The following is a 14,948-nucleotide window of genomic DNA, read 5'->3' as shown; positions in this document are numbered from 1 at the left end:
ATGGGACTACCCAAGACTAGAGAACAATGGTTTAGTTTTTGAGTGTCCTTCTCTTAGAAGAGCTGCTTACCATAGCAAAAGTCTCTTCTACGCTTACCAAGAGGAAAGTACACTGAACAAATTGCAGTACAGTAATTAACCCCTTGGGTGAAGAAGTGTTTAGTATCTCATTGTTGTCGGGTATGAGGAAAGATGAGAATATGTAAAGAATAGGCCAGACTATTCTGTGTAAGTGTAGGCAAAGAAAAAACTAAGCTGTAACCAGAGAGAGGGATACAATGCATTACTGTCTGGCCAGTCTAAGGATCCAATACCACTCTAGTGGTAGTATCTTACCGGCGGCTGGTGCCCTGGACAGCCTACTACCTATAACTGTTCACCAGTTCAGGATCCCTAGGCCCTATGGCAGGATGCATCCAGTAACAGTGGGACAACATTGATGTTGACGCCTTTCGCCCTGTTCTGACTGATGAGAAGGGTGCTTAACATGGCAATATCACCTGCAACCTAGGAATGACCTTCATAGGTCTGATATGGCACCATGCAGAATGGTTTCCGCACCTTCTTTTGCTGCTGACGAAAGTCCCAAGAGAACTCCTTCCATGACACAATCTATTCTATCTACACGTGAACATCTTCCACAAAGCCGTAGGATCTCTACATCTTCACTCCTGGAGCCTATCCAGCATCTCCTTACTCAGGCACTTTTCGCAGCAAGTTGCGAATAGGATGTTCCGGATACCTCTGGAAATCTCCAGCTGCTGTTTGCATGGCTAAATGGATTGCCTTCGGTGGTTGGTGTCAAGGGTGGGATATTCCTCCCGTCAATGCCACTTTCCAGCAATTGCTTAGTTCCTTGGATAGCTTCGGGAGGATAACTCTTCTCGGTCTCGGTGGTGAAAGACTACCACTTGGCCTTAAGTCTCGCCTTTAGACTGAAAGAAGTTATCATTTCCTCTTCGTTGGTATTGTCGCTCCTCATAAGGAATTTTGGACTGCCTCCATGGAGCATAGTTTGCATCCTTCAGTCTCTGAAGGGTGTCCCCCTACAAGCTAGGATGCTAAGCATGAGTTCTTCACCTGACCTTGAAAACTGTTTTCCCGCTCATGTTGGCTTCGACCAAGAGTGTCGGCTTACTCCATGGTCTTTCCTTTGACATCTCCCATTCTAGGCAATGTGGAGAAGTAATACTTGACTTCGTTCCTGGGTGTGTCTCCAGACCTAAAAATCTGCCAACAATGGATCCCAAATTGAACCCTTGCAGATTGGGGGTCTTCGTAGTATCACCAATGATCCAGATGAACTGTCACTTTGCAAGGGAGGAGCTTGATGTGCTACCCCAAGAGACCTACAGGACCTTGCCCCCGAGTGGCCGCACTTTGTCAGGTCGGGAGAGGTCGAGAAGGATCACTAAGAATACGTTCTCTGTATGGATTTGCTAGGTCATAGACTGGGCATTAAATCCTGATCCTTCTCCTCTGCCAAGAAGGTCAAGACCCCATGACGTTAGGGGCTTATACGTCCCTAGTGTTTAAGAACTACTCGTTGATGCAGGTCCTACAAGCAGGTGTGTGGAAGCGTCAAACAAGTTTCACCGCCCACTTCCTGCAAGACGTAACCATAGGAATATGAGGATGTTCTCTATTGGCCCTGTGATGGCTACATAATTAATGGTTTAAACACCTCGGCCTCCTTAATGGACAAGTAGTAGGTGGTGTAGGGCAGTGTTTACCAGGGATTAAGTCTGGGATGAATAAGAATCACTGGCTTTCTTTCTTTCTTTCAAGAGGGGAACAGCACCTATGGTACTCTGCAAGCTGGCCTCCTCTGTCTGCTGGTAAAACCATTTCCCTTGTGTAACCTTGTATAAGATATGTATACTTGTTGCATCCCCATACCCCCCTGGTGAGGTGGGATTGGGTAACATCTATGGTTGGTTCAAAGATTCCTACATGTCTGAGAATTCAAGTAACTTATGCTGATGATGCTTCTTGTTGCATCAATTCCATCTCCTGAATGCAGATCTGGGGTTGCTGAATCCCTTAATAGAGATCTAGCTGAAATGAGTACTGTACATGGTGGAAATTATGAGGTTATGAAGTTAAATTCTAACAAAACTCAAAAGTATGATTGTAAAATTTTAGGTAATTCTCGACAACAAATTTACTATTTAGAAACACACGAAGTCTTGTCTCTTCAATTGCCCAAAAAATTGACTCATTAAGAAAGTCAATTAAGATTTTCAGAGATCAGTCTATTCTGAAGAAGTGTTTTAATTCTCTCATTCTACCTTGTTTCGAGTATTGTTCTGTCTGGTCTTCAACTGCTGATTCTCTGATCAGACAGCATTTATAATGTTTCAAACTCTTCCTGAAGTCTAAAATTACTACCAGATCTTTCCTCAGACAGAATCTATAACGTTTGAAATGCTTCCAGAAGACTGAAATTATCCCAGGCCTCTAAACATAGAGAAGAATGTTTAGTTGGTTGCCTCTGCTGGTCTGTGTCGTTGTTGTTTTCCTCTGTGGAGGGCATGAACTTAAGGTCTATTAAATTTCTTAATCCTGATCTACATATTAATCTCTGGCGCCGTCATTCAATAAGTTCATTATGCACGTTGCATGATTTTGACCATCCTTTACATTCAGATCTTCCCGGACAATTCCATCCTATTCGTAATACTAGGCATGCAGTTAATTCTAATAGTCAGGCTTTCTCCATCATGAGGTTCAATACTACACAATATTCTAGAAGTTTTATTCCAGTTGTGACATAATCTACCTAATCGGGTAGTTGACTCAGTGGAACTTCAAAAGTTATAGCCTGCAGCAAATGTTTTTATGTTGAACAGGCTGACAAGTCTTTACAGTGGAACCTCTACATACGATTGCTTTTACATACAATTGTTTCAACATCCGATGTAAAATTTGATAAAATTCGTCTCGACACCCGACGTCATGCTCCAACATCCGACGTAGACCATGCGCGTAGAATTTTCTCGAAGCGTCTGTCGTAGTTTCTTGTTTACGCCGGTAGACGGCAACACGTCGGAGGGACGCCAGTGAGCCGCGTTGGTCAGTTCTCTGTTCTCGTACGCATCGTGTGGTTGTACCCTGTTCGGTCCGTTATTAACAGTGCTTAGTATTTTCCTTTTTTCACATTTCCTTTTTTATTTTACGTATAATCATGGGTCCTAAGAAGCCTAGTTTCGGTACAGGGATTAGTAGTGGTGAGAAAAGGAAGAAGGCAATGCTTTCATTAGAATTGAAGCAAGAAATTGTAGAAAAACATAAGCACAGACAGTGTGCGTGAGTGATCTGGCTAAATATGTCTACGATCTCAACAATCCTCGAGCAGAAGGCAGCCATTAAAGCAGTCAAACCATCGAAGTGGATCACCATTATTTCAAAACATCACAGCCCTACCCTGGAAGAGATGGAACACCTTTTGTTAATATGGATCAAGGACAAAGAGATTGTTGGCGATACGATCACTGAAACGATCATTTGCGAGAAGGCTAGCGCTATCTATTGTGACTTGAAGGCAGCGGGCTCTGGCGGTGACGTGGGGGAGAGTTCAACCGATCCTACGACGGAGGAATTCAAGGCGTCTCGTGGTTGGTTCGAGAAATTTAAGAGACGGACCTGGATTCATAAAGTTGTTCGGCACGGAGCGGCTTTTAGTTCAGACATCAAGGCTGCTAACGATTTTGTTAAGTTCAAAAAGATCGTGGAGGATGAAGGCTACGTAGAGCAGCAAGTTTTCAATTGTGATGAAACCGGTTTGTTTTGGAAAAAGATGCCTAGTCAAACATACATCACTGCCGAAGAGAAGAAAATGTCTGGACATAAGCCTATGAAAGATCGGTTGACTTTTCCCCTATGTGCCAACACCAGCGGGGATTGCAAAATCAAGCCGTTATTGGTCTGTCATTCCGAAAACACTAGGGCATTTAAGGCACATAGTCACTAAGGACATGCTGCATGTTTTCTGCCGTGCTAATTCTAAGGCTTGGGTTACTAGGCACTTCTTTGTTGAATGGGTAAACTAAGTTTTCGGCCCTGCTGTCAAGAAGTACCTTCAGGAGAGGAATTTGCCTTTAAAGTGCTTGCTTTGCTTGGATAATGCTCCTGCTCACCCCCCAGGACTCGAAGATGATATCATCGACCCGTTCAAGTTTATCAGAGTGCTGTATCTTCCACCGAAAACCACCCCTATCCTCCAGTCCATGGACCAGCAAGTTATCTCTAATTTTAAGAATCTTTACACCAAGCACTTATTTATGCAGAGCTTTGATGTCACGCAAAGCACCAACTTAACTTTGCGTGAATTTTGGAGGAGCCATTTCAATATCGTGCACTGCTTGAAGATCATAGATCAGGATTGGGAGGGAGTAACTCGACGGACACTGAATTCAGCTTGGAAGAAGCTTTGGTCTGATGCTGTTTCTCCCAGAGACTTTGAAGGTTTTGGCCCCGAACCTGAACCTGTGCTTGCCGTAGAGGAAGACGTAGAAGAGATTGTATCCCTTAGTAAGTCCCTGGGTCTGGAGGTCGATAAAGATAACATCACCGAACTTGTCGAGGAGCATCATGAAGAGCTCACCAACGAGGAACTCAAGGAGCTGCATGCTATGAAGAATGATGAGTTCCAAGCGCAGTTGAGAGAGTCGGAGGAGATTGAGGAGGTAGAGTACATCTTAAGTTCGGCTGCTTTAAGAGATGTTAGCACATCATCCACACATGGTTGACTTCATTGATAAGTATCACCCACAGAAACTTCAGGTTTGCCGTGTAGTTTCGCAATTCGATGATGTCTGCTTAACCCATTTCAGAAAAATTCTGAAAAGCCGTACCAAACAACTCTCTCTCGATAGTTTCTTTAAAAAATCTACGAAACAGTGTAGTGATCGTGATGAAGAGAATGAATGAATGAATGAATGAAGTGAGTGAAAGTGATGAAAATTAAAAAGAAAATATAAAATATAAAAATTAAATAAAGATAAATAAGCTAATTTAGATTAAAGTTCACGTAGTGTAAGTTAGAGTAAGTTTTGGTACGTTATCACAGTCACTATCTCTACCACCTTGCCGACCGTCCGTCTCCTGCGTGGAAAAGCCTACACCTTCGTTGGATTGTTTGTAAGGTAAAATGACAATGAAAACCTTTTTTTTATTTCTTTATAATTATTCTTTTTAACATCTCTATTATATAATGCAATTGTATTATTGCTATGTGTAATTATGTGTAGCAATTTATTAAGGAGTTATCATAGGTTTTTGGGCTGTAGAATGAATTATACAAATTACTGTGTATTCTTATGGGAATATTCGCTCCAACATACGATCGTTTTAACATACGATCTAGGTCCCGGAACGAATTAAGTGTGTATGTAGAGGTTCCACTTATATAGTTTATATATGAAATATGTTTTAATGTTATTTTTTAAAAAATTTTAATTGCTCATTACTTCTTGCATCATTATTTATTTCCTTTCCTCACTGGGCTATTTTCCCTGTTGTAGCCCTTGGGCTTATAGCATCTTGCTTTTCCAACTAGGGTTGTAGCTTAGCTAGTAATAATAATAATAATAAAAGTATCACATCCGAGCCCTACGGTCTCTCCTGCGAGTGCTTCTCCCCCGGGGGGAGTTCACCACAGAGACTCCTCTTCGGAGGACTCCGTCTGCTGTTGTTGCTGAAGGCTCAATCCCCTTCGGGGGGCAGCTGAGCCCTACGGTCTCTCCCGCGAGTGCTTCTCCCCCAAGGGGGAGTGCACCACAGACACACCTCTTCGGAGGACTCCTCCTGCTGTTGTTGCTGAGGGCTCAGTTTCCCTTTGGGGACAGCTGATGCCTATGGTCTCTCCTGCAAGTGACTCTTCCCCTCGGGGGAGGTCACGTTCAGAGACTCCTCTTTGGAGGTCGGAGGGTGTTGCACCTGTCCGAGGTCGTCTTCATCTTTGTTCGACGTTCTCCGCAGAGGACCCTCCTCGACGAGTACCGACCGTTGCTGCTGCTTCTCCTGCCAGACCTTCTAGTCTTCATCTCCGTTCCTGGACGCAGATCCGCAGTGGGCACCAACACACCCCGTTTACAACGGGCACCGGTACCTTCGGGTCTAAGGGGCTTATTCCACAGTGTGAGTAAGTCCCTTAAGTGCCAGGTTTTTTCCTGCGCGACCGCGCGCAGTAGCGCTCTAGCGCTCGCCTGCTGTGGACCACGATTTCCGGTAGCTGAGTCTCACCGTAGATCTTCTTCCTGCTCGCCAGCGCTCACCTGTCCTTCTGTTCGCCAGCTCTCTTCAGCGCTCACCTGTCCTGTGCGCCAGCTCTCTTCAGTTCGCCAGCGCACATCCGCGCGCCCTTTCCTGCTACGCGCCAGTAGGCGCCAACGGTTTTCCTGAACGCCCAGGATCGCCTGCTTGACAGCTCGCATCAGCGCTCTCCTTCCTGATGCACCTGCGCGCCTTCTGATTAGCACGATGCGCGCTAACGTTTGCCCTCTCGCCTACGATCTATCAGACCTGGGAGCAGGCAAGAAGTTTTTCTGTCACCTTCTCGCCGTCAACCTTCTCTAGTCTCTTACGCGTCAGCGATCTCCTACGCGCCCGGGCGATTCTTCGCCTGCGCGCTAGCGTTTTTAACGCACCACCGCTCGCCAACGTGCCATTGCTTGCCAACGTGCCTTCACTCGCCTTTGGGCCATCGCTCGCCTTCGGGCCATCGCTCGCCAAGACGCGCCATCGGTCTCCCGGCCGCCTGCGCTCGCCCACGCGTATGCGCGCCCGCGCACATGCGCACCCATGTTCGCCTGCGCGCGAACCAACGGTGTTCCATCGCGCAAGCGCCAGCGCGATTCCTGCCAGTAAGCCATCGCTTGCCAACGCGCCGTCGCTCGCCTACGCGTCATCGCTCGCCTGCGCACTATCGGATTCCGACCGCCAGCTCTCGCCCTTCCAACCACGCTCGCCCTCCTGTGCTCCCTCGCGCACTTTTTGTCTGCGCGCCTGCGTGCCCGCGCACAGGCGCTTCCACGTTCGCCCACGCGCGAACCATTGATTTACCATCGCGCGAGCTCCAGGGCGATTGCGAGCTCGATTCCCGTCGGGGTTTCGCAACACGGGCAACCTGGCGAGTCTTCTGGAGCGCGTATTTCCAGAACACGGTCTTCACCCCGTAAACGCAGAGCATGGCACGTGCAAGAGCAGGAAGAATCTTCAGGGAGGTCTGAGCAACATTCTTCTTTCCAGAACCTGGTTTAGCCCTTCCTCCTCACCATTCCCTGGAAGGGTCTTCCAGGGAGTTTTTCTTTCGAGATTTTTCCGTCGGGCATGTGGTGACTGGTTTAGCCCTTCCTCTTCAACATTTTGTGGAAGGGGCTTACCAGGCCTTTCCCTCCCCAGTTGCGACCAGAGGTTTTGTACAAGGAAGCTCCAGGAAGATCATGGGTACTTTCCTTCTCTCGGGCTAAAGCACCTTTGCGTTCCGTCGCCAAGTTTCGAACTTGCGGGCAAACTCGATGTTGGAGCATCTAAACGCAGTGACTGAGGGCTTCCTCTCGGGAGTCCCATCCGTGGATGTCGACAAGCTCAGACACACTTCCATCCTTGGGAAGAGCTTGGTTGAGCCCAAGGACAGAGAAATGGACAGTTGTTGTGCGGAGGAAGTCGAATTCCGTTTTCACACCTCCAAGGCGCTTACTTCCAGACCCTGCAAGCCTCCGACGCCTCTTTATTCAGCCTCGTCAGTCTAGGTTATCGGAACTGGCTACGTCAGCTAAGACAAGGTGTACAATAGCAGTCCCCTCCTGTCAGGGACAGGTAGGACGGGAAGTTCTTCCAGGGAGGCATAATCCTAGAGGGAGCGGCAGAGTTTACAAACTCCAGGATTGGCAACCCCCCTTGCAGGTCTCACGCTGGGGGGATGCCTAAGGTTACTCGTCCGGATAACTGCTTCCCGATGCCGATTCCTGCACGATCTCCGTGATCAGCCAAGGATATCGCGCCTCGCTCTTAACGTCTCTCCTCCACTGTCCGCGAATCCAGTGTCGCTGAGCCTCTATGCCATGGGGTCGGCAAGAAGTTTGCCCGTTGGACAGAAGGAGCCATGCTTTAGGAGAAGGTCCTCCATAGGGTCGTCTACGGCTTCCCCCCCCGGCTTCTTCAGTCGATCCTTTCTTGTAGGAAAGCATCTGAGACGGGAGTTCCGTCGTCGACCTCTCAGCTCTGATCAAGCTTGTCGAACAAACTTCGTCCAGCGTGGAACAGCAGAGTCGATCAGACTGGTAACGAGACCGCAAGACTCCTTATGCCCTGGATCGGAAGGACGGGTAATTGCAGGTCCCATTCCATCCATCTTCCAGGAAGCACTTGGAATTCAGCCTAGACTACAGATGTTCCTGCTTAAGATGCTGTGTGGCGATCCCGCCGCAGCATCGCAGGTTTTCACCAAAGAACTCTCCCTGCTTTCCTCATGGCCGCTCAGGAGCAAGCTTCCGCCTCCTTCGCTTTTTGGAGGTCTGGCCAACTCCGGTAGTCTCGGGTTCGACCTTCTTCAACACCGGGACAAGCTTCCGGGACTTCACCAAGAGTGAGGGATCATGGTAATTCGCTAGGATCCTTCTCTACTTCTGCCTCAACATCTGGAATATCTAGCCATGATATTGACTCCTTCTACGAGCCTTCCCTTCAGTTGACTGTGGCGAGGCTGAGGAGAGTCGCAGAACCTTTTCTCAGTCAAGGAGAGCTTTCAGCCCTATCTTGGTACGTTTCCTGGGTCTCCTTTCCTCATTGACCCGTCTACGTCCTGAATGGGCGCCTCAGGATAAGTTCCCTGTTAGGCGGCCCAAGTTCCGGTGGAATCAAAGCAACGATTAACCGGACTTTCTGGCCCCCATGGGACCAGCGGAACAATTAGACCTGCAATGGATGTTGACTTGTGGAACCTCTTGCATGGGAGTGGATATTCTCGTCCTTTCCCCGCATTTAATACTGTTCTCGGACTCGTCAAAGAAAAGGGGGGGGGGCATGTTTCGGTTCAGCCCTATCGTCAGGACCTGAAGGGTACCTCCTCATCATTCAGGTAGGCTTAGAGGCCGTAGTCTGGCCCTTCTACAGATCCTACAGATCCTGCCAAGTCGCTCCGTGCGCGACAACTCCATGGTACTGGCGTATTCCAACCAGCAGGGAGGTACATTTTCATACTTTCGCATCTTGCAGTAGAGATACTGAGATGATCCTTAGTCCACTCGATACCGCTATCGGCTCGCTCATTCCGGGCAGGGGAATGTTCTCTCCGACAATCTGAGCAGAGCCTCACAGATAGAGAGCACCTGGGGGTCTTTGGCCTCTAGTAACCAGCAAGTCCTGGCCTGGGGGACCTGATCACGACAGCCTGGAACTTCAAGCTTCCGCTGTACTTCCCCCCAGTCTCAGACCCCAAGACTCTTTGGCAAGATGCTTTCCGATGACGGTGAGACAGCATCGACGCCTACGTCTTCCCACCATTGTTGTCTGTTGAGGAGGGGTCTCAATGAGACCAGGTTGTCTGTCAACCTTTCGATGGCCCTGAGAGCTCCGCTGCAACTATACGCAGTACGGTTTCCGGACCTTCTGCATCCCCTGACGGAACTCCCGGGAGAGCTTCTTCCACGACACAGGCTACTCAAACAACCACACTACAACATCTTTCACAAGCAGTAGCATCGCTTCGGCTTCACGCCTAGAGACACTACGCCGCCTCCTCACGAAGAGACAACTCGCAACAGGCGCGGAGCGGAGGTCGCGTCACATGCGATAGTCATCCGCAGGGGTCTACCAGGCGAAGTGGAGAGTCTTCGGTGGTTGGTGTCGTGGGAGAGGTACCTCTTCCCTTGAGGCCTCTACTCCAGCAATAACGGAGTTATTGCTTATCGGCGGGAGGAAACTCGTTTCCGCGCTCGGCAGTGAAGCCTATCGCTCAGCCTTTCCCTGGCCTTCAGGCTGAAAGGAATAGGTTTTTCCTTCCCGCTGGATCTTTCTTCGCTCATGCGAAGCTACGAACGTACCTGCCCCCAGTCGGAGTGAGACCTCCTCCATGGAGCATGGTTCGGACTCTTAAGTCCCTTAAGAGATCTTCTTACGAACCATTACGTCAGGCCTCTGATCGTCGTCCGTCTTGGAGGACGGTGCTCCTGCTCGCTCTGGCCTCGGCCAGTGTGTAAGCAATCTTCATGGTCTCGTACGACTCCGCCCTTTCAAGAGAATAGGGGGAGGTAACATTCAGGTTCGCTCCTGAGTTGTTTTCTAGACTCAGAATCTTGGAGTCCCGGACCTTCGGTTCGACTCCTTCAAGATTTCGAGTCTCCGTTCTGTATCAGATGACCCAGACCTTCTCCTTCTTGCCAGTAAAGGAACCGAGGGGTTATCTTTAACAGCTGCAGTTTGTCCTCACGTGCAAGCCCGGTTTGGGAGCACATGAAGGACACAGGGGAGAGTCACCAGTATGCCTTTTCAGCTCGGACTCAAGGGCATTCATCTCGACCTGAATCCAGACCCTCCCCCGTCACGTCGCCCTACAGCAAGATGTCTGATACATCGCAACGTCCCTCGCCTTCAAGAAGAACTACTCTGTGACGCAGGTGCTACAAGCTGGAGTCTGGAAGCGTCTAATGACCTTCACAGCCCACTTCCTGCAGGACGTGACCCACAGGGGTATCGATACGTTTCTATCGCTCTGTGGTGGCTACACAACAGCTGGTCTAACCTCAGGCTCCTTTTCGGATAGGTAGCAGAAGGTTGAGGGCATTGTTACCAGGTTTTAGACTGCATGAACGGAAGAAGTATGTCTGGCCCTTACTTCTTTCTTCATCGTCCCCTCTACTGGGGAAGCAGCATCCTGGTCTCTACATAGCTGACCTCAAACCTCTGCAGGTAAACCATGCTTCCTTGTGTTCCAAGTATTGAGACAATACTGTCGCGTCCCCCATACCCTGACGAGGTGGTATTGGGAACGTCCTAACCCAGAGTTCCTTCTAGAACTCCAGGTCAACTGCCTAGGACGGGTCACACTTTCCTCCTTCACACAAGCTTATGTAGGCCACACATTTCCTTGCGGAGTAAGGAACTTGTGAGGTGCAGGGACTCCTTTTCTCGAGTGCGACTCGCTCGGATTTTGAGTCCCCGGGTAAGCCAAAGCCAGTATGGCTGGGGACTTTCCACCCTTCCTAAGGGGTAAGTCACCCAATGTAAATAGCGTGGTTTGTATTTCGGTTACGGAACAAATGACAAATTCGGAGATAATTTGTATTTTTCCTAACCATACAAACCTTAGCTATTTACACATATTTGCCCACCAGCCCTGTCCCCCAAGTCAAGTCTTAACTCTTAGTGAAGTGAGACATTTCACCGGTGTGTGAGGGAGGGAGGGGTAGACCCTGCTAACTAGCGCGGGGTAGTAAACCCTCGTTAAAATCTAATGGCTCGTCAATTTCAGCTACGCCGAAAGTAAACCCCGATGTAAATAGCTAAGGTTTGTATGGTTAGGAAAAATACAAATTATCTCCGAATTTGTCATGTTTGAAGTAAATTTATTATGCGAATTTGATGAACTATTTAGGGAAAATATTTCAATCTTTATAAAGTCACCAAGATATAAATGATTATCCTTTTTCTTTTTATTCGTAGAGATTTGAGTTTGATGCTTGGCTCTTCTATTGGTACATATTTTCCTAATAATAGTTAACTTTAGAAATTATAAGTGTTGGTCCTGTTTTTCTGTTACATGTACTTTTTTCCTGAAATAAAACCCCTAATGAATTCAACATCATTAAATACAGTATAATGTTCTTAGTGACTGCTTGATATTATTGATGATTAAATATTTGATAATATAGCAATATATTTGCCTTCGTTGGTAATATTCTTTAACTGCCTTGCATTGAAAGGCATTTAGGAGCTCAGATATGTTAGTGTTTCGAACAATACTGAAAACATATATTCAAAATTTGTTCATCTTGTGCCTGTTTTAAGTAAAGAATATCTCTTTCTTGTGTCTGAGCTGATTTTGGTAACTTGAAAATACATCTTAAATTTCATTTCAGGTTGGGTTAATTCCAGAAAGTATCATTAATTACTAAAAATATTTTGATCATAACTATATTACCGTAAATTGTAGCTATTTACTGTATTAGGTTAGACATGATTGGAGTAAAATACGTAATAAAGAATCTGTTCCTTTGATTATTGGCAGAGATATTTTGAGGGAATGTATGCTTGTGATTGTATAGGAAGAGATTATAGGTGAGGATAGTATTATGAAGAGTTGTAGGGTTCAATTAAAACTTATTCTACCTCAAACTATGTAAATTTTAAATTGGAATCATGTTTCATAACAGTCTACCCACGTGGTCAGTAAAAAAGAAAGCTTCTTTCATAAGGTCATCTTTTTAGTCATGATTGTACAAAGTCTATATTAGAATAGTGTCATTAGCTTTGGGAAATGTTTTTGTGTAAAATTTGCTATCCAATGTCATTTTCCTATGGTTTGTGTTTGAAAACTTTATTACACATTTAATGTGATTCAGGTGTCCACGTGCAAGGTGAAAGCGTAATTTGGTCTGATCTGACAGGCCGCTTGGAGAAGTAGCAAGGATGGTCAGAGCAGTAGTCTTGCAAGTCTCTTCTCATTTACTCGACTCAATCATGCATAAAATGGGACGAGACAGGGAAGCAGCTTGGCATTTGTGTATCTTGTATGCTTTTCACCGAGCTCTAGTTGTATGTAGTAAAGGTTCGTTCTGAAATTGCACCAAGGTTTGAAAGTGACACACTAATTATTTTTAAATTTCTAATTTGTTTTCCATTCTAGAAATATTATTGCATTTTTTCTTGTCTGCCTGAAAATGACACTTATTACTTTTAAATTTCTTATTTGTTTTCCATTATAGAAATATTGATGCATGTTTTCTTTTTTGTGTATAATTTCATGTGTCATAAAGTAATAATATTAATCTGAATTCACCTAATGGGGACATGTTTTACCATTTAACTCAAGGAGAGCCTCAAAATATTAACTTGAAAATGAGCTTCAAAATATTCCTGATCACTATTTGTAAAATTATTAGTAAAATAATCAAAAAGAGGATAAGGAAAGTATTCAAGGGCCTAGTAGCATTGCTTCCTCAGAAGAAAACTTTGCATAAGATTTTGGTTACTGGGTGGGACAGAGGATGGCCTTGGTGGGCTTTTCTTTTCCTCCCCTTGTTATTAATATTATTATGGCTGTTAGAAAAAGCACTACTTACTATGAAGGATGACTCGTCCAAGTCTTTCTTGGTCGAAGTGAGAGCTTAATGCATAACAAATGTTTACTTTGTGTCTAGGCTATTTAACGGATTTTGAGCAAAGCGAAAAATGTACTTTTGGGTGATATGGCCATGTCGTCCTGATGCAAGGTTCCTTTAGGTAGCTTTCTTAGGGACATTTGGCTACAGTGATACTCCCAGAGAATTAACTGCAGGTTTCCAGATTTCTAACTCCTGGTGCGAGTATCCTTAATATGTTATTTTCATTAGTAAAATAAATTTTTGAATATACTTACCCGATGATCATATAGCTGTCAGCTCTGCTGCCCGACAGAAAAAACCTAAGGGCGGAATACGCCAGCGATCGCTATACAGGTGGGGGTGTACATCAACAGCGCCATCTGTCGAGCAGGTACTCAAGTACTCGATGTCAACACAGAACCAATTTTCTCCTCGGTCCACTGGGTCTCTATTGGGGAGGAAGGGTGGGTCCTTTAATTTATGATCATCGGGTAAGTATATTCAAAAATTTATTTTACTAATGAAAATAACATTTTTCAATATTAAACTTACCCGATGATCATATAGCTGATTCACACCCAGGGGGGTGGGTAGAGACCAGCATATATGTTAACATTAAGAGCTAAGTATTCCGTATTTCATTTTAGCAGTTATTCAAAATAACAAACATAAAATTAATAAGTACCTGGTAAGGAAGTCGACTTGAACAATTACTCTGCCTTTTTAAGTACGTCTTCCTTACTGAGCCTCGCGATCCTCACAGGATGCTGAGCGACTCCTAGGAGCTGAAGTATGAAGGGCTGCAACCCATACTAAAGGACCTCATCAAAACCTCTAATCTAGGCGCTTCTCAAGAAAGAATTTGACCACCCGCCAAATCAACCAGGATGCGAAAGGCTTCTTAGCCTTCCGGACAACCCAAAGAACAACAATAAAAAGCATTTCAAGAGAAAGATTAAAAAGGTTATGGGATTATGGGAATGTAGTGGCTGAGCCCTCACCCACTACTGCACTCGCTGCTACGAATGGTCCCAGGGTGTAGCAGTTCTCGTAAAGAGACTGGACATCTTTAAGGTAAAATGATGCGAACACTGACTTGCTTCTCCAATAGGTTGCATCCATTACACTCTGCAGAGATCTGTTTTGTTTGAAGGCCACTGAAGTTGCGACAGCTCTAACTTCATGTGTCCTTACCTTCAGCAAAGCATGGTCCTCCTCATTCAGATGGGAATGAGCTTCTCGAATTAAAAGTCTGATATAATAAGAAACTGCATTCTTCGACATTGGTAAAGAAGGTTTCTTAATGGCGCACCATAAAGCTTCTGATTGTCCACGTAATGGCTTAGTCCGTTTCAAATAGTACTTAAGAGCTCTTACCGGGCATAGTACTCTTTCTTGTTCATTTCCAATCAAATTAGCAAGGCTTGGAATATCGAACGATTTGGGCCAAGGACGAGAAGGAAGTTCGTTTTTGGCTAAGAAACCAAGCTGTAAGGAACATGTAGCCGTTTCAGATGTAAATCCAATGTTCCTGCTGAAGGCGTGTATCTCACTGACTCTTTTAGCTGTTGCTAAGCAGACGAGGAAAAGAGTTTTCAACGTGAGATCTTTTAAAGAGGCTGATTGAAGTGGTTCGAACCTTGC

General features: G+C 45.9%; 1 long non-coding RNA gene across 2 annotated transcripts in view; it reads left to right on the top strand.

Moving 5' to 3' along the window:
• Positions 1-14,948, top strand: part of LOC137657777 (uncharacterized) — a 121,425-nt gene that overhangs the window by 78,514 nt on the left and 27,963 nt on the right. Inside the window, exon 5 of one of the 2 annotated variants that reach the window (XR_011047202.1) lies at positions 12,564-13,403. The exons of the other annotated variant lie outside the window; for it this stretch is intronic. This is a non-coding gene — a long non-coding RNA (uncharacterized lncRNA). Of the gene's footprint in view, positions 1-12,563; positions 13,404-14,948 lie in introns of those variants that run through there. 2 annotated transcript variants of the gene reach the window in all.

The sequence above is a fragment of the Palaemon carinicauda genome, chromosome 18 (assembly GCF_036898095.1).
Source record: "Palaemon carinicauda isolate YSFRI2023 chromosome 18, ASM3689809v2, whole genome shotgun sequence".
Classification (NCBI taxonomy): Eukaryota; Metazoa; Arthropoda; class Malacostraca; order Decapoda; family Palaemonidae; genus Palaemon; species Palaemon carinicauda.
Note: the sequence above shows the minus strand (reverse complement) of the source record. Positions and strands in the feature narration are given on the sequence as shown.